General features: G+C 45.0%; 1 protein-coding gene across 6 annotated transcripts in view; it reads left to right on the top strand.

The window, feature by feature from the left end:
• The window catches only part of tex2 (testis expressed 2), a 50,792-nt gene that overhangs the window by 154 nt on the left and 24,456 nt on the right, over window positions 1-26,182 (top strand). For 2 of the 6 annotated variants that reach the window (XM_017714084.2, XM_017714078.2), the window contains exons 1-2: window positions 1-145; window positions 5,454-5,542. The exon at window positions 1-145 is cut by the window's left edge and continues 153 nt beyond it. The gene's annotated coding sequence lies outside the window, so the exon portion shown is untranslated. Of the gene's footprint in view, window positions 146-171; window positions 735-5,453; window positions 5,543-26,182 lie in introns of those variants that run through there. The other 4 variants (XM_017714081.2, XM_017714079.2, XM_017714080.2 and 1 more) reach the window with 4 other exon arrangements.

Raw genomic sequence — 26,182 nt, 5'->3', positions numbered from 1 at the left:
CCGTGAGGTGCTGTCGTTCCTCTCTGAAGACCGCGATGGCGAAAAGCAGCGGCTCGACGTCCAGAGGCGGACAGGAGGAGGGCGTGTGACGAGGTTTCGTCCAGAACAGCTGGGAAAATAGGTGAAATAGCGAAGACGCCGAACGGTGAGAGCGCGCTCGGCTCGGCTCGGCTCAGCTCGGTTCGGCTCGGCTCGGCTCGGCTCGGCTCACGCCCTTTCGGGAGCCGTTCTCTTTGTAGCGGCGCTTGACTGGGAGTCTGGGAGGGGGAGATGACCGAGAGGACGCGGGGGGACGTAACGCGTGGTGTTAATGAGGGGCTCGCAGCCTGTGTTCACCACTGATACGGGCGCGTTCTGCGCCTGCTCTCGCGCTGCCTGTGCGCCGACCGGTTTCCTTCCCACGTCAACAAAGAAGATGCGGTCGAGCTCCTGGTTGTTGGGGACGCCGAGAGCCGCACACACGCTCGCACCTCCGCGTCTGCGCTGAGTACTCGGTCTTCTCGGTGGTCCCGCAGATACCGTCTGCAGTCTGTGCTCAACATGAACGGTTTCCACTGTAGCGCCATCGCGCATCTGACCGCTCCAGTGGACGCACCAAAAACGTCCAAGTTCGTTTAAGCTCAGTCATTACTGGACTGGTCGAAAGCTGGACCTTCGGGCGAACAGCGGTGCAGGGAGATGACGCGACGTGCTCAGCAGGTTCTGGAGCTTTATTCCGTTGTCTGTGTTCGTGTGTAAGTCCGCTCTCCGTTCTGTATGTTGTCTGTGCAGGCAGAGGTTCTCAGACCGCTTCGTTCACCTGCGAGCGTAGCCCAGATTCACGGGACCGGTTCTGGCGCACGGTGATTGTTGGCGTGGTTTACTGGGGCAGGCCTCGGTTCTGTCAGTTTTTCACGGAGTCCTTTTTACTGGTGACATCCTGTATAGATAAAAATAACGCGTGGCCACGACTTAGTAAGGCGTGGGAACGAGATAATTCACGACTTAGTGAGCCATGATCTCGTTCCCACGCGTTACGCATTTTTTTTTAAATACAGGACGTCACCAGCGGGGCCTCCATAACATCCTGTATAAATAAAAATAATGTGTGGCCATGACTTAGTAAGGTGTGGGAACGAGATAAGTCGTGGCCACCACTTAGTAAAGCGTGTGAACAAAATCCTTGTGAGGCCACGACTTGCTAAGCCATGATCCCGTTCCCACGCCTTACTAAGTCGTGGCTACACATCAGGATCTCATTCCCACGTGTTAATAACCACGCATTATTTTTTTAAAATACAGGATGTCACCAGCGGGGGGCTCCGTAACATCCTGTATAAACAAAAACAATGCGTGGCCATGACTTAGTAAGGCGTGGGAACGAGATAATTCAGTCGTGGCCCCCACTTAGTAAAGCGTATAAACAAAATCCTAATGTGAGGCCACAACTTAGTAAGCCATGATCTCGTTCCCACGCCTTACTAAGTAGTGGTCACACATTAGGATCTCATTCCCACGTGTTAATAACCACGCATTATTTTTTTAAAATACAGGATGTCACCAGCGGGGGGCTCCGTAACATCCTGTATAAACAAAAACAATGCGTGGCCATGACTTAGTAAGGCGTGGGAACGAGATAATTCAGTCGTGGCCCCCACTTAGTAAAGCGTATAAACAAAATCCTAATGTGAGGCCACGACTTAGTAAGCCATGATCTCGTTCCCACGCCTTACTAAGTAGTGGTCACACATTAGGATCTCATTCCCACGTGTTAATAACCACGCATTATTTTTTTAAAATACAGGTTGTCACCAGCGGGGGGCTCCGTAACATCCTGTATAAATAAAAATAATGCGTGGCCACGACTTAGAAAGCCATGATCCCGTTCGCACACCTTACTGAGTCGTGGCCACGCATTAGGATCTTGTTCCCACGTGTTAATAAGGCATGGCCATGCATTATTTTTATTCATACAGGATGTCACCAGCGGGGGCTCCGTAGTTTTCTATCCACGCCGCAGTTCTCTTTCTGATTCGTGCGAAGTCCCGGATCCAGTTGGTACAGTTTTAAGATCCTGTGATAAACATAGTATTTCTCTCTGTTGCTCTGCAAACAGACTTAAAGACTTCAAGCCTTGCTGGTTATCACAGGCCTATGTTTATCACGCAGCCAGGAGCTGGGATTTTACAGTAAAGTCAGGGGGGCATACTCATCCACATTTGATGGTCTTAAACTGGGGGTCTCTTGCAGTTGAAGACTATAGATACAGTGATTTTAATCTAATAATTCAGCGTTTCACATGCTGCACTGCACTAAACACATTTAATTATGCTCTCGTTGTAATGAGACATGCTGTTGGTCAGTATCCTTTAAAGGGCACATATCCTGGAATAAACATAATATGTAAATATCGTTAAAGTTTCAGAGCATACGTTTCACTCAGTCCTTGCAGTCTATGTATGGACGGCATTTTTGTGATGTCACAGCAGCAGCAACCATCTCTGCTGAAGTTACAAGTAGTATTTAGTCTTGGACCCTTTTTCATGAGGCACAACAGAGGGCAGCCAATCAGAACAGAGATCATACACATTATGGAAACTGCAGCAGCAGCAGGTCCGTATTGAATTCACTGTTGTGATGTCACATAAACCAACACGTGTGCATGTACATCTGCCTGTTCAGCCTGCAGCAGTTTGGCTCCACCCACTCAGGCTGAAGTTATAAGGAGTGTTTCAGCCTGGCTGAGGCACAACACAGGGCAGCCAATCAGAACCAAATCTAATCACACACCAGTCTTAAAGGCACAGTAACGGAAACGGCCTGTTTAATTAGAACAGATAAAGTGAGGTTGAAAAATGATTCGGTACAAAAAAAAAAAAAAAAAAAAAATATATATATATAGGAAAAATACAGGATATGGGCCCTTTAAAGTGTAATCAAAGGACGTGTGTAATGGATTTTTTAAAACCCAGTGGTTCTCAGTTTCACTCCTAGGGGATTTTTGCATGGTCTTCTTGCAAGATCAGTGCTAAGACCCACCTGATTCAACTCAGTAATTAACTGATGTGTTAAAATCACTGAGTGCCCAGGTTCCCCAAGGACTGATGAGCTCTGATTCATCCAGTCTGACGAGGAAAGCGTGAAAGATGTCCTGTCTGAGGCAACATAACTGTTTATTGTGTGACGTACAGGCAGCATTATTGTACCTGTTGTAGCTCTGAGTGGGATAAAAATGATGCTGCCTGCATTTTTCTTTCGTCCTCACTGTTGGCGTCCTTTATTCCTGTATTACTACGTGCACTAAAGAGTCCGGATTGTCAGCTACCTGTACATCTCATCCTTTAATTGGGGGGGGGGCACCCTGGGCCACTCAGCAGGCAGCCAGCCATGACCTCTGTTGACAAACAGACAAACAACTCAAGCTCATATAACTTCTATTATTGCTTTAACCATTGGGATTTCTGATGCATGTGTGCTTGTACTTGCGTATAGGCTTGTCTTGAGACCAGACTTCTGATTGTGATACTGAGCATATTGGGATGATCCCAAACGATATATCGGTCATCGTCTAAGCACATTGGCTTTAGTGTATTGCATATAGAGCAATATTCAAATTGTGATAGCTTAATTCATCACTTAATTAATCCAGATTCACTCAGTTTATCAATACAAAACTCTATCAAATTAATCAAATCGATCATTTAAATAGTGCCTTACTTGGTGTGTTCTGAGAGCAAGATTATCAGCGAGATGAGGACGTACAGTATAATCTAACATTCATCTCACTGCTCCTTATTTGGCAAAGTTGTGGATAGTCAGATCTGGTGGTATGATGAGCGCATGCAAATTTCACTGGCAGTTTTATTAGTCATTATTAGTTTATTAGATAATCGGTTTGATCTTTGGCGTATCTGTACGGTCAGGCTCAAGTAAAGTTGGGCGTAATAGTTTAACAACCTGAAAAAATACTTGATTTGTGGTTAACTAACTAAAATTTTGATCAAGATCAACTCTAATTAGCAATAAGAGGAAAACTAGAAACTAATCGTAATGCTAATAATTTGTCCATGATGCTGTCAAGTACAAAGATTTAAAATTTACACACACACACACATTTGTATAAACAAATGCTGCAGCTCCTCCATGCTCCATTTAAACACACATTACACACTCATTTCACAACGTAGCCCAAATTAGTGTTTCGATAACTCCCTATTAAAAGTTCAGTGAGCTCAATATTTTATATCAGCTATATTTTTTATGTTAAAACATTTTTGTCATTTTTACAGCGCACTTTTTAAATATACTGACATCTAAAAATAAACATTACAAAGCACAGCGAGTGCAGGACCATCTTATATACCGCTATGATAAAATGTTTAAATAATGCAACAACATGTTTTATATGTAATATATTAAATATGTTAAAAATGATCATTCAGAATCAGAATCAGAATCCTTTATTGATCCCAGAGGGAAACTGCAGTTATTACACTTGCAACCGTTCCTGTAAAAGAATAAACACTTTAATAATTTAAACCGAAAGAGAGAAATTTGCAGTATGTACACGTTTAAAGTGGCAGTGGCTGTGATCATAAGCATCAAACATTCTGTGTAAAGCAGTTCAAATTATTGCACCTCTGAGTTATTGCAGGCATAATTGAAAAAGTAATTACATTATTGTTGTTATTATTATTATTATTATTATTATTATTATTATTATTATTAACCATAAGCACAGTACAATTTGGTATTGAGTATTGAACCATAGTATCACACACTACCCAGTCACATCACCAGCTGAAATAAACTGAGATGTTTTGTTTCACATTTTATTTTTTCTAGTCATTGTAATTTTCTCCCTGCAAAGGTTGGTTAATAGGGGGAAGCAGTGAAATTAACCACAGACTCCACCTGCAAGCACAGCTGTCGTCTCACGTGCCCCTGAATGCTGTCGCTGTCTAAACTTGTATGTTTCAGATGGACTAATGGACGCACCTCTGTCTACTCCCACTCCGATTAGTGTGGTCAGTTCGGTGCGCCTACCTAATATTGAGAGTAAGGCTTTATGCTGAAATAGTTGCTGAAGGATTCACTGTAAAGCTGGAGCGTGCGAAGTCATGAAAAGTTATCTGAATGTGTTGTAAGCTCCAGATATCTGGAGCTCTGTAGTATTAAGCCGTTAGCTTGATGGTAATTCATGAGAAACGGGTGTAGAAAGTGTTATAGTAGCTGTGGATAAGCAGATATTGCTCATGTCCAAGCACTGCTGCATCATGGTATAATGTGAAATAACGACATCTCAAAGGCAGCGTGCTGTCTATCGTGGCATTCGTTCTTTATATCCGTAACTATTTAGCAGTACTGAAAAAGCACTTCTTGCACATATAGTGTTCATCTATTCCTGCCATTCAGTACATGGTTGTGTGTTTGTTGGTGACCTGTTTTCAGTACTGTGTTTTACTCCTCTGTAGGTTGTTGGGAACCATGAGGCATGACATGCCGCTGTGGCCCAATGCGGACCCGGTTGCAGGGGGAGATTGAGTGCTGCTGAAGTCTCAAGGTGAGCGCCTTCGCCAGGAGTCTGAGCTTGTATTGATCTGGGGCCCAGCTGACCTCGCATGGGCTGAACTGGTCTACTGATTTATGAGACCAGGCTTTTGCTCCAGCTCTTCCTGCTGTCTTGCCATGATATGCTGGTCTAATGCCACTGTGTGCATATCAGCGTAGGGCAGACAGTAGAGCTGCATGGGGTGGCAGTTCTTAACCCTTTAAACCACAGGCTTTTCATTTAGTAATTACAGTGAGACTAATATGTAAACCATGTAGTGATGAGAGTGATGAATTGAGGATTCACATACAGGATGCCACAGATTAATTTGCATACTATGATGAATTAGTTCATGGAAATTCTCTCTTTGTTAGGCTATATCGTCCTATAGTGCAGGGCAAACATAGCCACGGTGCTAAATGTTGAAGCAGGATGTTGAGAAGCACTGCTGTCATTGTGTCACTGTTGGTTTGTGCTGTTGCTTTATTTAAAATAAAAGCACTGGCGGTTTATGTGGGTGAGTACTACTCCAGGCCTTGACTGGCTGGTGCTGTCCGGTACCCTGTGTTATAGTTTAGTAGTGCGTCGCTAAACTAAACAAGACAGAGGTCCAGATCAGAACAGCGCTCATTTGGACTTCCTCAGTAAGTGCTGACCAAGTGAATGCTGAGGCAGCTGACAGGTGCTGTTTGATGTATGTGTCAGTATAGGTGTATTAACATGCTCAGAAGCTCCGTCCACAGAGCAGTATTGACTTTCTGGTAAATATTTTATGCTAAAATGACCACAATGATTGGGATTGGCTCTTAGACTCCTGTGTGTAAGCACTTCTCTGTGAACTTTTGTTTTGTCACGCTAGCTCACCATTAGCGTTCAGTTACTTTCAGTTATGCCTATATAGAGCAGTAGATACCGCCTTTGTTATAAAAGTTATTCAAGCATGTCGAGTGAAGCAGTTTGTAAGCAGTGAATAAGATATCTGCACTTTTGTTGTTGTAGCATCATTTGGACAAAATGTGCAAATATGATGATCAGCTGTTGAACCGTATCTGTCAAATGGTCCCTTTTTGACAAATAGACCCTCTTGACTCTTTGCTGATAGTCAGTCTTCAGATTATTATATGGGCAAGTATGTGTGAGTGACGTGATCACTGACTGTGGCACATCTGTCACATGGTAGGATTTCCTCGTCTGTGACGCAAAAAAGTAGAGGTGGGCACAGCGATACTGCAATATAATATCACAATACTTCAGGACATTTTCTTGATACACACTATATTTCCAAAAGTTTTCACTCACCCATCAAATCACTGAATTCAGGTGTTCCAGTCACTTCCACGGCCACAGGTGTATAAAGCCGAGCCCCTAGGCCTGCAGACTGCTTCTACAGACATTAGTGAAAGAATGGGTCGCTCTCAGGAGCTCAGTGAATTCCAGTGTGGTGCCGTGATCGGACGCCACCTGTGCAGCAAGTCCAGTCGTGAAATTTCCTCACTACTAAATATTCCAAAGTCAACTGTCAGTGGGATTATAACAAAGTGGAAGCGATTGGGAACGACAGCAGCTCAGCCACGAAGTGGTCGGCCACGTAAAATGACAGAGCGGTCAGCGGATGCTGAGGGGCATAGTGCGCAGAGGTCACCGACTTTCTGCAGAGTCAATCACTACAGACCTCCAAACTTCATGTGGCCTTCAGATCAGCTCAAGAACAGCGTAGAGAGCTTCATGGAATGGGTTTCCATGGCCGAGCAGCTGCATCCAAGCCTTACATCACCAAGCGCAATGCAAAGCGAGGAATGCAGTGGTGTAAAGCGCCGCCACTGGACTCGGTGAGGAGACGGTGCTTGTCTGACTGCATTGTGCCGAGTGTAAAGTTTGGTGGAGGGGGGATCATGGTGTGGGGGTGTTTTTCAGGAGTTGGGCTCGGCCCCTTAGTTCCAGTGAAAGGAGCACTTAAAGCTTCAGCACCAAGAGATTTTGGACAATTTCATCCTCCCAACTTTGTGGGAACAGTTTGGGGACGGCCCCTTCCTGCTCCAACATGACTGCACACCAGTGCACAAAGCAGGTCCATAAAGACGTGGATGAGCCAGTTTGGTGTGGAAGAACTTGACTGGCCTGCACAGAGTCCTGACCGCAACCTGATAGAACCCCTTTGGGATGAATTAGAGCGGAGACTGTGAGTCAGGCCTTCTCGTCCAACATCAGTGTCTGACCTCACAAATGCTCTTCTGGAAGAACAGTCAGAAATTCCCATAAACACTCCTAACCCTTGTGGAAAGCCTTCCCAGAAGAGCTGAAGCTGTTATAGCTGCAAAGGGCGGGCCGACATCATATTAAACCCTATGGATTAATGGGATGTCACTCAAGTTCATATGTGTGTGAAGCCAGATGACCGAATGCTTTTGGAAATATAATGTATGATGCATTACAATATTTAGCGTGTCTAAGGTTTGTGTGCATATCCACCTTAAACACAGTGAAATGTGTCAGCCTTTGTTTAATCCGAGTGCTGGTACAGTTGGTCAGTGTTCTTTAAATACAGCCAACACTCATGGTGTGCTTAAAAAAGTATATTGTGATGTTATATGATGTAACTGATCATTCATTGTTATATTGCCCACCCCTACAACATATGTATTTTTCAATTCTGTGTATTATTACCACTATTCCCGAACTTTTTAAAGGGCCGACGGAAAACCTAATTTCCCGTTTTGAAATAATCCGTTTGACATAGTATGTAAACATTGTTAAAGTATCAACCTACACTCTCCAGTCCATTCAATCTATAAATGAAAACTAGTTGCAAAAACAGTCCATATTGAGTTCACTGTTGTCATGATGTCACCAAAACCAATGTATTTACATATATACTCACCGACCACTTTATCAGCTCCACTTACTGTATAGCTGCTCTCTGTAGTTCTACAGTTACAGGCTGTAGTCCATCTGTTTCTCTGATACTCTGTTACCCTGTTCTTCAGTGGTCAGGACCCCCATGGACCCTCACAGAGCAGGTACTGTTTGGAAGGTGAATCATTCTCAGCACTGCAGTGACACTGACAATGGGCTGCTGTATTTGGTGTGTGTTGCACTGTTCTAAGTTGATCAGACACATCAGTGTGTCTAATAAAGTGCCCAGTGACTGTTTATTTGACTGTTCAGCAGTTCAGCTCCACCCATTCATATTGTGTTTCACTGTGCGCTGTTTTTTAAATGAAGCACCGTATGGATCAGAACAGCCAATCAGAACAGCTCGTTTACAGCACAGTAACAAAATGAGCTTGTTGAAGGTAAGTGATAAAGAGAGGTTGGCAAGTGGTCTCGAATTATGACTACAAGCAAGAAAAGTTGATTTATTAAGCGCTTTTTACAGCAGGCGTGGTCACAAAGCAGCTTTACAGAACGACCAGTTTTACAGAGAGAAGAAGAAAAGAGAAAATCCGGGTCCGAGCCCCCAGGAGCGTCGCCAGTGGCGACAGTGGCAAGGAAAACCTCCCTGAGAGCAGGAGGAGGAAACCTTGAGAGGAACCAAGACTCAGAAGGGGAACCCGTCCTCCTCTGGTCGACACCGGACAGCAGGCATTGTTAGTATAGAGTATAATAGTATTACAGTACAAAGTGGGAAAAACAGGTGGGGCAGCGGTTAATTAGATTAGTTTATGATCAGCAGCGGCAGCAGCATCTGGGGGTGAGGACTGCACTGTACAGCAAGAAGCTCAGTGGTGGTCAAGCCGGTCCAGAAGGCTGGTGAGCAGTGACACCCGATCAAGGCAGAAGAGGCAGCATCATCAGACGCACAGGATGGGCAGCTGATCAACTCGGCAAAGAAAGGAAAGAAAAACGCGGTCAGTTCTATAAAGAGTGGCTGACCACAGATTACAGTATAACAGAGCAGCAGAGACTCCAGCAGGTCCAGATCTGACAGGGAGACTAATCACCAAAGACTTGACTATACAAGTAAGTTTTTAGCCTAGACTTAAAGACTGAGGCTGAGTCTGAGTCCCGAACATTAACAGGAAGATTATTCAGAGCTGGGGGGCTTTGTATGGAGCTTTTTAATTCTAGGTACGAGTAGTGAGCAGCACCTTGTGGTCTAAGTAGGCGTTATTATTATACTACCTTTTTCTATGTCTGTTTATGGAAACAACTTCACCTGCCCTTTCTGTAAAGCATTAGAGCTGTTCCTGTGGAGTTTAAGCCAAGCATCGTAAGCTTAATCAAATATAATATATAGAATATATCATATACAGCACTGTGTGAAAGTCTCAGGCACCCAAGACTCATTTTCAAAATCTACATATTTGTGTAGTTTGTGCTTATTTGCTGATTTGAGCTGTATAATATTATATATATATATATTTCTGGATGTTTGTGTGTGTGTTGACCCATCTCCAAGCCTCTCCTCCTCGAGGAAGCCCAGTATTATATGTAATTAAAAAGCAGCTCCTGGTTTGACCAATCAGTGCTCAGTAAATTGAGCTCATGATGTAATTGATGATATTAACGAGTCTCTGTGGCGGCTGTGAAGGTGTCCAGGAAAAATACGGACCCGAGAAATTCTTGTTCCTTTTTATTGTTTTTCTGTTTATTTGAATTATGAATACGACTTTATTCTAATGTATATTGTGATAAACTCACTGCTGAGGGAAACTGTTAAAAATGTGCTTAGACGCCTAAAACTTTCACACAGTGCTGTATAACATATAATGAACACAGCTTTTACCAGCTGATACTTCCCTCGGCAGGAAGCGCTCGAGATCTTGGATATTTGTTTATGTACTGTGGAGAAAAGACTGTGCCAGTGTGGAACATGCAAGTGGAATTTGTTTGTCTAAGAGGCCGTTCTGTGGTTTCTCGCTGCCCCTGAGGACGAGGGCATGTGTAGGAGCACAGGTTTGTGTTCTCCAAGCAGAAGTAACTCAGTTTCATCAGAGCTGGGGCAAAATTAGACGGAAAGCTTACACCCGTGCTGATCTCTACCCTCCTACTTTCAGTGCTTGTGAGAAACTCAATCTTTCCTCAGTCTCTCGCTCCCTCTTCATCTCTGCCTCTCCCTCTCTATTGTATTTTGATGATCAGATTAAGTTCCAATCCATTTTACACGGGATCAGATCGCACAGGCGCATGGATTTGTCTGGTTCTGTCAGCTTCTGGTTCATTTCAGGTCTGCCCTGCTAAGTGATGAGACGCACCTCCATCTTCCCTCGCTGTAACTCGCTGTTGGAGAGAATGGTGATGAAGTTGCTGTGACTATTAAGAAGTAACTGCCACTGCATTAGACCAGCCTAGCTAGTGGAGATGAGAGGTGAGGGATCGTTGACAGTGTGAAGAATCATTGTCTGAGCAATCATCCACTGTCTGAGCACATCAGTGTAGAAATAATGCTAAATCAGCGTTTCTTAAACCTTCTCCTTGCAGCTCACAGTACTGCAAGTATTCCTTGCCTCAACACAGCTGATCCAGCTCATGACCTGATTATTGAGGTCTTCTCGAGCTGGTTCAGGTGCGTTGGGGCAGGGAATATTTGAACTGTGCTGTGCTGTGTCCCGCCAGGAGTGGGATTAAGAAATACTGCTCCAGAGGAGCCTTATGGTCTGCACAACAATATGAACTCCAGTGTTTCTCAACCATGGGGGTGGGTTGCAAGTAGTAGTGGGTGATATACTGGTGTATACTGGATATTCATCCGGTGTACTGGTTGAAATGTTTCTAAAGGAATGGGTTTTGTCGTCACCTTTATGTCATTATGCCACAAACACTCACAGATCATGCAGCGTACCCAGCGTCATGCTAGGAAATTACAGGGGAAACTTTTTCAGTTATTCCACTGATGTGTTGTAAACAAAGTCATTCGGAGTGGTTGGATGTAAAATGGCTCATTGTAGAGATTCTTTACTCAGATGTCTTTACAGTGGCGGTGATAGGAACCAGGATCATGACGTCTGCAACACAAATATAGCCATTTTACTTTGTATCCAAAACCACCAGTGAACCTACATATGTCTTCTAAGTTTTTACATATAATGCTGATAATGGTAAAATAGTGGAAATCTGGAAAATAACTGGAAAATACTGAAAACTATGGAAAATAAAAGTTTTCTTCCGGGGGGACTTGTTTTGCTTTACAACACCCTGCATGTACCCCTCCACCATGAAAGTTAAATGGAAGTTCGTTTCAGGCCAAAACTTTATCACAAAAACTGGAGTAAAACAATGTCTCAGGCATCAGGCAGCTTTAGAGGTGGAAGTCCTGTTCCTGTGGCCACTACTAGCGCGGAGCATTTCACACCAAACCACTCTGGACCATTCTGTTGAGCTGAAATGTGGAAACATTGGTGGAATGCCCCTTTAACTAGAGAGTCTGCTGGTTAATAGCTGCTACTGAAAGAATTGACCAAACTCCAGCAGTGCCTGACGGATGTACGCGTCTTATAAATGGTCCTGTAGTAAATGCAGTGGTTGTCTATAAAATCATTAATACTTAAAGAGCCATTTGAATGCTTATATGCTTCTCTGCATGGTCACACAGATCATCTTCTCTCTGGTGGAAAACCAGTATATGGTTCTTTAAGGAACCCTTTGAAAAGGGTTCTACTGTTGTTATGGGGACTGGCGACCTGTCCAGGGATAGGATCCAGTACCCCCCACGACCTTGAGGGAGAAGCAGCTTAGAAAATGTGTGTGTGTGTGTGTGTGTGTGTGTGTGTGTGTGAAATATTTTTTAATACAGTATAAAACCCTTTTTTGCTAAGAGTGATATAGATGTAGGCACAAGTGTAAGGAATACACGTATGAGACAAATCAACACTGAGCAGCGTTTTTTTGCTTGGCTCGGAGAAGCCGCTTGTACATACGCCATATATTGTTCAGATCTGTTTTTTATCATTTTTCACAATGAAATTATTCAAACCTTGCTTCAGCTGCTAAATGTGGTAGATATAAACCAAAACTGTTAAGTCACGTGTGCACGCGAAGGTATAGAAGCAACAGAAGTGTCTAACAGACATGGTTGGAGGCAGTGTGCAGCAGCACTTAGCCAAACAGCAAACTGTATTAGCTGATAAATTAGACATATTGTCTGGTTCTGGTGCAAAGATATTGTGAAAAAGGTGTTGGATGTGTGCAGATATCAGTTTATATTTTACAGCTACGTCATTGTCTTGTTGGTTAGAAGTGCCATGTTCTTCCTTGCACTTGGTAGTCTTATATGGTAATGCTTACTCCTGGCATGGAACATACCAGGGATAGCAGTAGTGGTAGTAATAAAGCATGTCTTTCTTCTGGTGTTGTGAAGTCCATGTCCCTCCATGGAACAATGAAGAAGAATGTAGCGTAAGGGTCACCAGCCGTGGTCATAGAGAACGACCTTCCTGTTTGGCAGGATAAGATGCATTAGGTGAGTCCATCTCCAGGGTGAGGGCTGGTGACCGATTCGATGGTGTGTTTCAGGGAGAAACGTGAAGCTGTTTTGTGTAGTGTGTCTTAGCACAAAATGGAAAGAAGCTGGAATGTATTTCAGTGGTGAGTCAAGAGGGAGGGGGTCACAAACCCAAGCCTACGCTATGGGGGTGGGATGGTGTTGCTGCTCAGGAAGGTTTAGAAGCACTGCCCTAGTTTATACAACAGTTGCCTCTCGTTTGCGACAGTCATAGGACAACTGAGCTGGGTCTCTCCGTCATGCTGCGAAGACAGAGTGCTCTGTCAGATTGTGGTCCAGGGTAGGCGCTTTCTTTTCTAGTAATGAGCCCTGATGTCAGACTGTAGAGCTTGGAATCCAGCTTGGAGAATGGATTAGCCTTGTGTCCCAGAATACCTTTTTTTTAACTATCTGCACGGATTCTGAACTTTCTGTCTGGATCTTTCACTCTGGCTCTCCAGTGTCATACCTCCCTGCCCATCTCTGGAGATAAGGAGGTTTAGTACATCAGGTTTAGTACATCAGTGAACATGGTTCTCTGGCCTTCACACCAGAAGAAAATGATGTGCTCTTTCCTTCTAATCTGTCTGAGTTTCCTCATAAAGCGCGACAGGCCAGTATATATTAAAGCAGGTTACTTTTTGAGGGGCTGGCAAGTCAGAAATGTGGGAGGTTAGACAGTTTTCAGTTGCTGGACAATGGTGAGTTGCTTTGCTTTTTCAGGGGGTTACATTATTATTATAATGTCTATTGTAATAATATAACAATATATGGCATTGTTAGAATGTAAAAATAGGATTATTCATAAATGGAAGAATGAAAGAAAGCTGTGATTATCAGTATTTTAATATACTCATCGGCCGCTTTATTAGGTACACCTTGCTAGTAAAAGGCTGGACCCCCTTTTGCCTTCAGAACTGTCTTAATTCTTCGTGTCAGACTTTCAACAAGGTGTTGGAAACGTTCCTCAGAGATTCTGGTTGGTTATTTGAGTTCCTGCTGCCTTTCTATCATCTGGAACCAGTCTGCCCATTCTCCTCTGACCTCTCACATCAACAAGGCATTTTCGTCCACACAACTGACCGCTCACTGGATATTTCCTCTTTCTCTGACCGTTCTCTGTAAACCCTAGAGATGGTTGTGTGTGAAAATCCCAGCAGATCAGCAGTTTCTGAAATACTCAGACCAGCCCGTCTGGCACCAACAACCACGCCACGTTCAAAGCCCCTTAAATCCCCTTTCTTCCCCGTTCTGATGCTCGGTCTGCACTTCAGCAAGTCGTCTTGACCACCTCTACATGCTTAAATGCACTGAGCTGCAGCCGAGTGATTGGCTGATTAGTTATTTGTGTTGACAGGCAACTGGCCGATGAGTGTATTTCTGTAAGGCCAAAAATAATTTAGGCTTTAGGTTGACATATTTACTGAAAAACTGCAGTATACAATGTAAATACTATTGCATTAAATTAGGGTTGGAGCAGGGTGGTATATCTCCAGGACCAGGGCTGAGATGGTCTAAGATGATCTAAGGCAGGGATGAACAACTGCAGTCCTGGAGGCCTGGTGTCCAGCACAGTTCAGTGATATACCTGCCTAAATACACCTGATTACACTCTTCTGTTAATTACCAGGTTTAGTGGGTGTATTTATGAAGGGAACCTACCAAACTATGCTGGACATTGGCCTCCAGGCCCAGAGCTGTGCACCCCACTGATGTAAGGTTTTGTCTAGAGCTTAATAAAATCATTTTTATACCAGCTTGTTGAATAATACATTGATTTTCTTAGGCTTGACTATGCGGTTCTCTCTGAAGTTTGCTGCTTGCAAAGTAGGCCAACGAGACAACAACAGCCGTGTCACCCTCGAACGATCTTCTCTGTTCAGCCGTTATGTTTGACAACTCTTCTTTTTTCACTCCCCCTTTCCCTCCTTCCACTTGCCACAAACGGTTTAATTCAGGCACCTCCCAGCTTTTTCTGTAATTCTGGGAGCTTTACTGTTTATGCAAAGCCTTGCTCAAGCAGGCTTTTTCCTCCCACCTTTCTGAGTAACAGAAATTCGAATTTTATTCGTTCGTCTTTCTCCAAAGTGTGTATATGTGTGTCAGCAGCCTTACTGCATCCTGATATCCTAATAGTTTTTATTCCCAGCTGATCCTCATCGCTCTCACGCTCATCCTATAACTGATAATGTTATTACAGCCGCTTCTAACAGTCGTCTTTCTCTTTTCTCCAGTATATCCGCTCGTTGCTTATCTTCACCTAAAGTCTCTTATTTCTGGGGAAAAGGAGAAGTGTTGCTTTTCTAAGCACCTTCCCTCTGCCTTCTTTTCTTCCTGCTCAGAGACTATTTTGCTGATAAGCTGAATGGCTCAGCAGTGTTCTTATAAAGCTGTCAGCCGGCAAGTCAGAAAGAAACTCCATGCAAATCTCAGGGAGTTCTCACAAACAAGAAGAGAAAACAGTAATTGATGGTGGGTGTTGGTGCGAAGTTCAGGCGGATGTTGGCATGACAAGTGTGTTTCCGAATATCAACAGAGTCACAGATGTTTTTATAGCCATCTGCTTGCAAATGGATTCGGAGCAGTGGATTCGGAGCACTCTTTATTTCTGCTATGCATTCATCCATCCGTCAATTCATCCATCGATTCATTCGTCAATCCATCCGTACATCCGTCATTTCAGTCTAGACGGTAACAGGACTTTTTCCTGCGCTACAGAAAAATACATGTGCTTTCTAGCAGTGCCGTCTGTATGGCTGTCTGACCTTATTTGCCAATAAAAGGGATAAATTATTATTATTAACTGATATAAATCATAAAATTATAATTATCAGTGCATTTTTGCTGGCGAATGCAGTTCTTTTTAAAGATGGTTTGTTACAATCCTGAAACCTTAAAGGTAAATTCCACAGATTTTTCATAATTTCCTTATAATTCAGTCACTGACACGTAAAAAAGTCCCCTAGAATACTCCGAATTAATTTGCTTAGGTCGTATCCATTTAAATATGCAGAATTTCTTAAAAATTGGTGGAATTGGTTATTATTAGACATTGTTATTATGACTACCATAGTGCTAATTTCTACTGATTGTTATGTTAAGTTAATGCCAAGCTGATAATGGTGTACCATCGCTTTTCCACTCTGGGTGCAGTGGTTATTATGGCAGCTTTCCCATACCATTCCATACCATACAGTAACTCATGGGTGTTTGAAGGTTGTATCTTTACATCGTGCATTTCAGTTTATGACATCCTTCAGTTAATATTTCCACTTAAAGTCTGAGTTGGAATGTTATTGGAGAAGCCTGTTAGTCTGTTTTTTAGGACCTAACAGCGTAGGTCAGTGCTGGTCATTCTTGCCTGTGGTGCTTTTAGTATGGTTTCAGGCCTTTTACTGATCTTGGCTGATTCCAAGTCAGCACATTTTTGCAATTGTCCAATTTACTGTTTTTATTTGATCAGAACTGTGGTCCATTTGTATGATGTAAATAATGCGAGGCAGGTAATTGTATTGGAATGCTAAATGTTATTTAAATAAGCGTCTGATTTGAATTTGAATCGTTTAAAATACAAGTGTTTGGCTGGGCTGTGGAGAAATCTGAATGATTTATCGGTGCATTCCTAATCAGTATCTATAATAATAGTCACTTGTGACTTGTCATGTGAGATTTAGCTGTGTCATGGCTATGTTCGTTTACTAAATGACTGATCTTTACCATTATAATCTGCCTTAACATTAACTAGACTGTATGGATTATATTGTATCAGCCACAACAAGGTGTTACTTATCGGCTGAGAACGTCAGTATTTATGTGTCACTAGTACTTTGACACTAATGGTTTATAACTGAATTGAGCAAGTGTGGTTGAACCAGCTGTACTAATGTGCTGCATAGTGATGCATGTTGCACTGGACAATGCTGCTGGGACAAGAGCTGCTTATTCATGCCTCCTACGTTGGCTGGGTTTACATGCAGTGATGTATCCCAAACCAGGGGAATTCCTTCCGATTACAGATTAAGACTGAGACGTTTGTGTGCACTCTCTACTCAAGAATCTGATGAAAATCTCAATTGCAAGGAATCGGATCTAAAATTAGGTACGTAGAGTGTCGCTTAGTGCATGCGTTACCATGACAACTCAGCATCGTCTTGTTCGACAGGCCAGTCAAAGTGAGACAAGCAGCAGTTTGTTACCTGAGTTTTCAGTTGAGCACTTGTGTTTTTAATTGCTTTAAAATTGTGTTAGGTAAATTCACGTCCTGCGATGTTCTGAACAGCGTATTATTGCAAGCTTTAACGCCAACCTGCTAACTATTTTTAAGTCTTTTCAAATGTTTGAAGCATAATCTTTGTCTCCACTGCAGACCATTTTCTGGCAAACGACGCAAATGCAAATGATCTGTCTAATTGGAAATGTAATGAGATGCAGGCATTTACACGGCTGTTATCTTGCTGTTAATTGGATTATTTACAGGATTACCCTCCTCATTTAATCAGATAGAAACTGTATTCGTCACGGCCTCAATCTCACTGGACTATTCCGACTGAGGTGTATGGATGGACGTGTTCGATTCCGACTGAGCTGTGTTACAACCAGCTGTTTTGTTTTGTTTATACATACATACATACATACATCCTCTCCATGGATCACCACCTTATCGTGGTGGAGAGGTTTGTGTGCTTGAAGGACCCTAGGAGCTATGTTGTCTGGAGCAAAAGCTCCTGGTAGGGTCTCCCATGGCAAACTGGTCCTAGGTGACAGGCCAGACAAAGTGTGATCCATAACCACCCCTATGAGGACAACAAAGCAGGACTCGTGTACCCTGCCCGGATCAGGGTTACCGGGGCCCCACCCTGGAGCCAGGCCTGGGGGAGGGGCTCGCCAGCGAGCGTCTGGTGGCCGGGCATTCACTCATGGTGCCCGGCCGGGCCCAGCCCGAAGGAGCTACATGAGTCCCCCCTCCCATCGACCCACCACCGATGGGAGGGGCAGTAGTAGGGGTGCGGTGCATTGTGGATCGGGCAGTGTCCGAAGGCGTGGGCCTTGGTGTTCTGATCCTCGGTTGCTGAAACTGGCTTTTGGAACTTGGAACGTTACCTCACTGGCGGGGAAAGAGCCCGAGTTGGTGCGCGAGGTCGAGAGATACCGACTAGATATAGTCGGGCTCACCTCAACACACAGCTTGGGCTCTGGGTCCAATCTCCTTGAGAGGGGCTGGACTTTTTTCTTTTCTGGAGTTGCCCATGGTGAGAGGCGGCGGGCAGGTGTGGGCTTTCTCATAGCCCCTCGACTCGGCGCCTGTATGTTGGGGTTTTCCCCGGTGGACGAGAGGGTAGCTTCCCTACGCCTTCGGGTTGGGGAACGGGTCCTGACTGTTGTCTGTGCTTATGCACCGAACAGCAGTTCAGAATACCCAGCCTTCATAGAGTCCTTGGAAGGGGTGCTTGAAAGTGCTCCTCCTGGAGACTCGATTGTCCTACTGGGGGACTTCAACGCTCATGTGGGCAATGACAGTAAGACCTGGAGGGGTGTGATTGGGAGGAATGGCCTCTCTGATCTGAACCCGAGTGGTGTTCAGTTTTTGGACTTCTGTGCAAACCACAGTTTGTCCATAACGAACACCATGTTTGAACACAAGGATGTCCATAAGTGCACATGGCACCAGGACACCCTAGGCCGCAGTTCAATGATTGACTTTGTAGTCGTGTCAGCGGACTTGCGGCCATGTGTACTGGACACTCGGGTAAAGAGAGGAGCTGAGCTGTCAACTGATCACCACCTGGTGGTGAGTTGGATCAGGTGGTGGGGGAAGATGCCAGTCAGACCAGGCAAACCCAAACGTATAGTGAGGGTTTGCTGGGAACGTCTGGCAGAAGAACCTGTCAGATTGATCTTCAACTCACACCTCCGTCAGAACTTTGACCAGATATCGGGGGAGGTGGGGGACATTGACTCAGAATGGGCCATGTTCCGCTCCTCCATTGTTGAAGCGGCTGACTGTAGCTGTGGTCGCAAGGTAGTTGGTGCCTGTCGGGGCGGTAATCCTCGAACCCGGTGGTGGACACCCCAGGTGAGAGATGCCGTCAAGCTGAAGAAGGAATCCTACCGGACATGGTTGGCCTGTAGGACACCAGAGGCAGCTGGCAGGTATCGACAGGCCAAGCGATCTGCGGCTTCAGTCGTTGCCAAGGCAAAAACCCGGGTGTGGGAAGAGTTCGGTGAGGCCTTGGAAAGTGACTTTAAGTCGGCTCCGAAAAGATTCTGGCAAACCGTCAGGCGACTCAGAAGGGGAAAGCAGTGTGCCACTAGCACTGTATATAGTGGAGATGGTGTGCTGCTGACTTCGACTGAAGACGTCATTGGGCGGTGGAAGGAATACTTTGAGGACCTTCTCAATCCCACCGACACGTTCTCCAGTGAGGAGGCAGAGTCTGGGGACACGGGAATAGGCTTGTCCATTACTGAGGCCGAAGTCGCTAAGGTAGTTAAAAAGCTCCTTGGCGGCAGGGCTGCAGGGGTGGATGAGATCCGTCCCGAGTTCCTCAAGGCTCTGGATGTTGTGGGGCTGTCTTGGCTGACACGCCTTTTCAACATTGCGTGGACATCGGGGGTGGTGCCACTTGATTGGCAGACTGGGGTGGTGGTGCCTCTTTTTAAAAAGGGGGACCGGAGGGTGTGTTCCAACTACAGGGGAATCACACTCCTCAGCCTCCCTGGTAAGGTCTATGCAAGGGTACTGGAGAAGAGAGTCCGGCTTATAGTCGAACCTCGGATCCAGGAGGAGCAGTGCGGGTTCCGCCCTGGTCGTGGAACACTGGACCAACTCTTTACCCTCTCCAGGATTCTCGAGGGTTCATGGGAGTTTGCCCAACCAGTCCACATGTGCTTTGTGGATTTGGAGAAGGCATTCGACTGTGTTCCCCGGGGTATTCTGTGGGAGGTGCTTCGGGAGTACGGGGTACATGGCTCTTTGCTACGAGCCATTCAGGCCCTGTACAAACAAAGCAGGAGCTTGGTTCGCATGGCCGGCAGTAAGTCAGACTTTTTCCCAGTGAGAGTTGGACTCCGTCAGGGCTGCCCTTTGTCACCGATTCTATTCATAATTTTTATGGATAGAATTTCTAGGTGCAGTCAGGGGATGGAGGGTGTCCGGTTTGGTGACCTCAGGGTCACATCGCTGCTGTTCGCAGATGATGTGGTCCTATTGGGGACATCAGGCCGTGAACTTCAGCTTTCACTGGATCGGTTTGCAGCCGAGTGTGAAGCGGCCGGGATGAGGATCAGTACCTCCAAATCCGAGGCCATGGTTCTCACGCGGGAAAGGGTGGAGAGCCCTCTCTGGGTCGGGGATGAGCTCTTGCCTCAAGTGGAGGAGTTTAAGTATCTCGGGGTCTTGTTCACGAGTGATGGTACAAGGGAGCGGGAGATTGACAGGCGGATTGGTGCTGGGTCAGCAGTGATGCGGGCTCTTTACCGGTCTGTTGTGGTAAAGAAAGAGCTGAGCCATAAGGCAAGGCTCTCGATTTACTGGTCGATCTATGTTCCCACCCTCACCTATGGTCATGAGCTTTGGGTAATGACCGAAAGAACGAGATCGCGAATACAAGCGGCTGAAATGAGTTTCCTCCGCAGGGTGGCTGGACTCTCCCTTAGAGATAGGGTGAGAAGTTCGGTCATCCGAGAGGGACTCGGAGTAGAGCCGCTGCTTCTTCACGTCGAGAGGAGCCAGTTGAGGTGGTTCGGGCATCTTGTTAGGATGCCTCCTGGACGCCTCCCTTGGGAGGTGTCACAGGCAAGTCCACCGGGGAGGAGACCCCGGGGAAGACCCAGGACACGCTGGCGTGACTATATCGCCCAGCTGGCCTGGGAGCGCCTCGGAATCCCTCCCAGGGAGCTAGTGGAAGTGGCTGGGGAAAGGGAGGTCTGGGCTTCATTGCTCAGGATGCTGCCCCCGCGACCCGAACCCCGGAGAAGCGGAAGATGATGGATGGATGGATGGATGGACATACATACATACATATACAATATATACAGAAACAAAGTGACCAAGAAAACAAACAAAACAAGAGCTGGACCATGGACAGCACCAAAAGAAAGAACATAACAAAAGAAAACCAACCTTAAACTAACTAAACCAAAAATACTCTTACCTTAAATCAAGAAAAAAAAAAAACAAATAACTAACTACTCTAAACCTACCCTAATAAAGCAAAACATACACAGGATGGTGCTCGCCCCTTACCTAATGTGTCTATACAATTAGAGGCCTACATGAATATGAAGGCATGTATGGGCGCGCCCTTCCTTACCTGCCCAGCTCCAGAGAAATAAAACAAAACTCTGTTTTGTTCAAAACATAAGCATGGGGATAGTACAGGATTTAACCATATTAACTATCTGAGCAGGTTGGGTCCAGAGCAGGTTGGGTCCAGAGCAGCATGGCCTAAACTGCTCTTCTGTGGCTGTCCTCTGGTGGTCTGTCTCTCCCTCTTGCTCCCTATTCCCCCCTAGAGGCAGCTCTTATAAGGAGAAGGCTCCACCCACTTCCCAGGTGCAGCTCCTTCAGAGGCTGAGCCCACACCTGCAAAACATGCAAAAACTGCCCACGTGCATGTGCATGTAACAAGCTGTTAGTTGGATTAATAATGTAAACGTGGCTGTTGTGGTTGAGGTCGTGAGGTCGTGAGGTGGATGATTTCTGCTTTGGACGCGGTTACAGTTTCCCTCCTGCGCCATCGTTTGGACAGCTAATTGTATGCAGTGGTGGCTCGGAGATGTGGAGCTTTCAGTGTCTAGTTTTCCACATTACACGAAAATAATATCGTTTTTTTTTTTGGCATGTGGTCTCCTAGCCAGGAAAAACAAGATTTGAAAATCTTTAATTAATCTTCAGAAACCAGTTTATACATTTACACACTATATATTTAGCCATGGCCACCGTTTCTGTCTTATATTAACAATCTTAACATGTTCTATGTGGTTCCTTTTGTGGTTGTTTTTCCACATAGTGTCTGAATATAGACCTCAGTGCAGGAGTGCCCACCTCTGTTACAGCAGCCTCCGCCTTACTCCATAGGAACTTGGTCTGATTGGTAAATACATTCAGGAAGTCCCCCATTATGGGACCACAATAACACAGCATATAAATACCACCCTACTGAGGAAGGGCTTTTGAGATATCTCATGTAGACTATGTGGGTGTGTGCATGGAAAAGGCTGGAAATCTCATTGGGAATTTCCTGGAATAGCTCAGTGCTTCCTAGTCGAGGACATTGCCCTCTCTAACCCTACTTCCTCGCCTTGTAGCTCCCCAGACAGCTATTATATAGCCACACAGCTGTGATGCGTGGTTAACTACCCACATCCTCCAGCGCTGTTAGACTGCTGAGTATGACTTGGCCTGGCTCATTGTAGCCCCATATAATAGAGCTAATAAGCTAATGTGGAGGTAAAAGAGTCCATTGAATGTTATGTCAGAGTACCGGGTACAGAGTGCTATAAATTGAAGGTATATTACAAAGCTAATGCTGTTCTACTGCAAATGTTTCATGAATGATGTATATCTGAGTCAAAATGAAGAGATTAGTCGCTCTCGGGACCGGGTACGTCTCTGCTTTGGCTCTCTGTTGGATTGATGTTTGTGAGAGAGAGGGATATCACTGGTACCCGTGGGAGCTGTTTACTTCACTGATTACCTGCGTCATCAATGCGTCCCTCCCTCTCTGCTTAATTAAACTCGATTACCAGCTTTCAAAAAAATAACAATAACAAGACTCGTATTTACCGTAATGTTACGCGTAATCAGACTGTTATCATTACAGCAACGATGTTTTATCACAACCTACAAAATAAGGATAATATCAACAATCATAAATATCATAACATTTAATAATCAAAACCGATACGGTACATATTTTGTTTAGTAACACAAATACACTCACTGTTAACACAAATAGCTAATCAACCAATCACACGGCCGCAGCTCACTGCATTTAGGCCTGTAGAGGTGGTCAAGACAACCTGCTGAAGTGCAGGCCGAGCATCAGAACGGGGAAGAAAGGGGATTTAAGGGGCTTTGAACGTGGCGTGGTTGTTGGTGCCAGACGGGCTGGTCTGAGTATTTCAGAAACTGCTGATCTGCTGGGATTTTCACACACAACCATCTCTAGGGTTTACAGAGAACGGTCCGAAAAAGAGGAAATATCCAGTGAGCGGTCAGTTGTGTGGACGAAAATGCCTTGTTGATGTGAGAGGTCAGAGGCGAATGGGCAGACTGGTTCCAGATGATAGAAACGCAGCAGGAACTCAAATAACCAACCAGAATCTCTGAGGAACGTTTCCAGCACCTTTTCTGAAGGAAAAAGGGGGTCCAACCTTTTACTAGGTGTACCTAATAAAGTGGCCGGTGAGTGTAATGTGGTGACATGTCGAGGGACAATGACAGACTGATGTTCACTTTATATGCATGTTTTATCAAATAATGCACTTTATGTCTAAAGAAAATCCAGACACAGCGTTAATTCAGCTACTTTAAGGTGCTGGCCCAAGTGTTCAATTGCACACACACACAGTTTGATTAATCTCCATAGAAAAGCATTATCAAATAGAATGAGACGGACTGGAGCAGCTGCAGATCACCATGCTTCAGGCCAAGTGTGAGCTAGAGGGGTACAGAGCCCCCAGCTTTTGGCTGTGAAGCAGTGGAAATGTGTTTATTGGGGCAATGGCGCTCCATCAGATTTAGATGAAGTGACCCTTATTAGTCCCAGAACGGGGATATTTGACCTCCTGCATTTAACCCATCCTTGCAGTGAAACACCACATACACACTAGTGAGCACACACACACTAGGGGGCAGTGAGCACACTTGCCCGGCGTGGTGGGCAGCTCTATCCACAGTGCCTGGGGAGCAGTTGGGGGTTAGGTGTCTTGCTCAAGGACACCTCAGTCAGGTACTGTTGGCTCTGGGGGATCAAACCAGCGACGTTCCGGTCACAGGGCCAGTTCCCTGACCTCCAGCCCACGACTATATCTTTAAGATGAGCTGGAATGGTGTTATTCAACATCAGTATCTGATGATCAGTATCACAGCAGCGTTCCAACATCTATTGTAAAGGCTTTTCAAAAGAGTAGAGGCCATGACTGCAGTACAGAAATCCCCTTGATTTCAGAAGAAGCATTTGGTGAGCAGGAAGTTTTGGACGTAGTTTTTTAATGAGTTCTTTTTAAAAGCTGTCTTGTTTATATTTTGTAGTGTTTGGTATTCTATGCATAGTATTGCTATTATTTAGTCAATTTCTATTGTTTCACCTTTTTATAAAATGCCATTTTGACCATCTTATTGACCGAAGTTTCTGTCCAGCTCTAGTTATAGCTCTTTAATTTGTTTTGATTACCATGTATCATCATCTGTTTTGTTCTCTCCACTTGTATTTCTTCCTGTATTCCTTACTGTCTGCTTTCTGATGAAAACAGCGGTGATTCTGTCTCTCGACGACTTTTCATCTCCTATTCATACCTCATTCATATTCTTAGTTTGAACTGAGCCCTGTTGGTGTCTGTTTTTCACATCTCACTCCACAGAGGTGGAGAATCCTCCTACAGAGTGTAGCGTCCTTGCTGTTTTTTCCCCTACAGCTCTCCATCTGCCTGCAGAATGATCCTGTGTGTGTGAGCTGCATTAGTGCCTACTGGCTGCTCCTGTGGTCAGCCTATCTATATTACCATGTCTCCCTCCTACACACACACACACACACACACACACAGTGGCTGCTATGGGCCAGTACCTCAGGCAGTCTAAGGGGGCATTAATTGAATTTCAGTTGATATTCACAATTAATGTAAGGGATACTGTATCCAATGCAGTAAATGCCTTTAGTTATGATTATTACGATTATAGTTAAGATTATTTTGCCAAATTGCTTATTTTATTTCCACTTTTGTTCAGAATTTAGTGATAGTCAGTTTCCAGGTCTCCCCCTATCACACATAGCTAGTAGGCTGGAAGGGTGCAGGCTAGCGCATGCTTCCTCCAAGACTGGTGAAGCTGGCCACCGAATCTTTTAAAACTGCTGGTAATGCAGCGTCATTAGGCAGCTCAACATGCTTGGAGGAGAACACCAGCTGCCAGTTCTATTACATCAACTAACATCTCACTAAGTGAATGGGGGAGAAGGAGGGGCCATTCAACCCACCCGGATGGAGTGAGGCCAGTTATGCTTACCTTGACTCCCGGCCATGGATGACTATTACAACACCAAGGATCAAAGACAATTCAGGTAGAACCCGTCTGAGGCCATCAGCCCTTTTGCATTGGGTAGAATGCACTCCGTAGCGGAATGACAGGGAATCTTTTGGTTCACACTAAAAGGATTTTAACTCACAATCTTGTGGTCATAGAGGAAACATGCAGCCTGTAGAGCTTGCTCAGTATTATTGTCTCTGGCAGTGTTATACTGGCATTGTTCTTCACATTGCAGAGAAGCATCAGTATTCAATACAACCCCATCAGTGCCACCCCATCAGAAACACGCTGTCTTCAGCATGTCAGGCTACTGGACGCAGGTGTCAGAGAGGGTCGCGTGGTGATGTGGCCATTGACAGAGCTGTTGTCTACTCGTGTGCTCAGTTCTCCCTCCAGTGCATTTAATGCTGCTCAGCCATTAATAAGAAGATTAAATATAAGATCCCTTGAGCAACCTTTACAGAGTCAGACAGGCGGAAAGAAAGCTTTAGGCAGGGGGCATGTTGCTAAGCAGAATGCATTGGGGCAGTTATAAACGTCATACACAGCAAGCTGTTCTTTTTATTTTCACGGTAGGCCATGTCTGTGCAGAGCGTTGTAAAATGGTCTGTTTAGTTTGGGAAACCCCCAGAGGCAGCATTATTAATTCTGCGCTTCATTTGTTTAGATGAAGCTGACTGGATAACTAGCGTTCCTTAAGGCGTGCTGACCCGTTGTAGAGGAACGGAAATTGTGGCATAGTCCTATAATGTGTGTATGGAATGATTGAGGTATGTTGGTTTGACCACCAGGGAAATACCAGCCATGCCTCGAATCACCAGTGCTGCTGGAATGATGTAAACTCCAGCAGCACTGCTGTGCCTGATCCACTTGTACCAGCGCAACACACCCTATAACTCCACCGCCGGATCAGTGTCACTGCAGTGCTGAGAATGATCCACCACCCAAATAGTACCTGCTCTGTGAGGGTCTGTGGTGGTCCCGA

Source organism: Pygocentrus nattereri, chromosome 14 (assembly GCF_015220715.1).
Source record: "Pygocentrus nattereri isolate fPygNat1 chromosome 14, fPygNat1.pri, whole genome shotgun sequence".
In the NCBI taxonomy this organism is placed as follows: domain Eukaryota; kingdom Metazoa; phylum Chordata; class Actinopteri; order Characiformes; family Serrasalmidae; genus Pygocentrus; species Pygocentrus nattereri.
The sequence above is the reverse complement of the archived record's forward strand: the minus strand, read 5'-3'. Positions and strand labels throughout refer to the sequence as shown.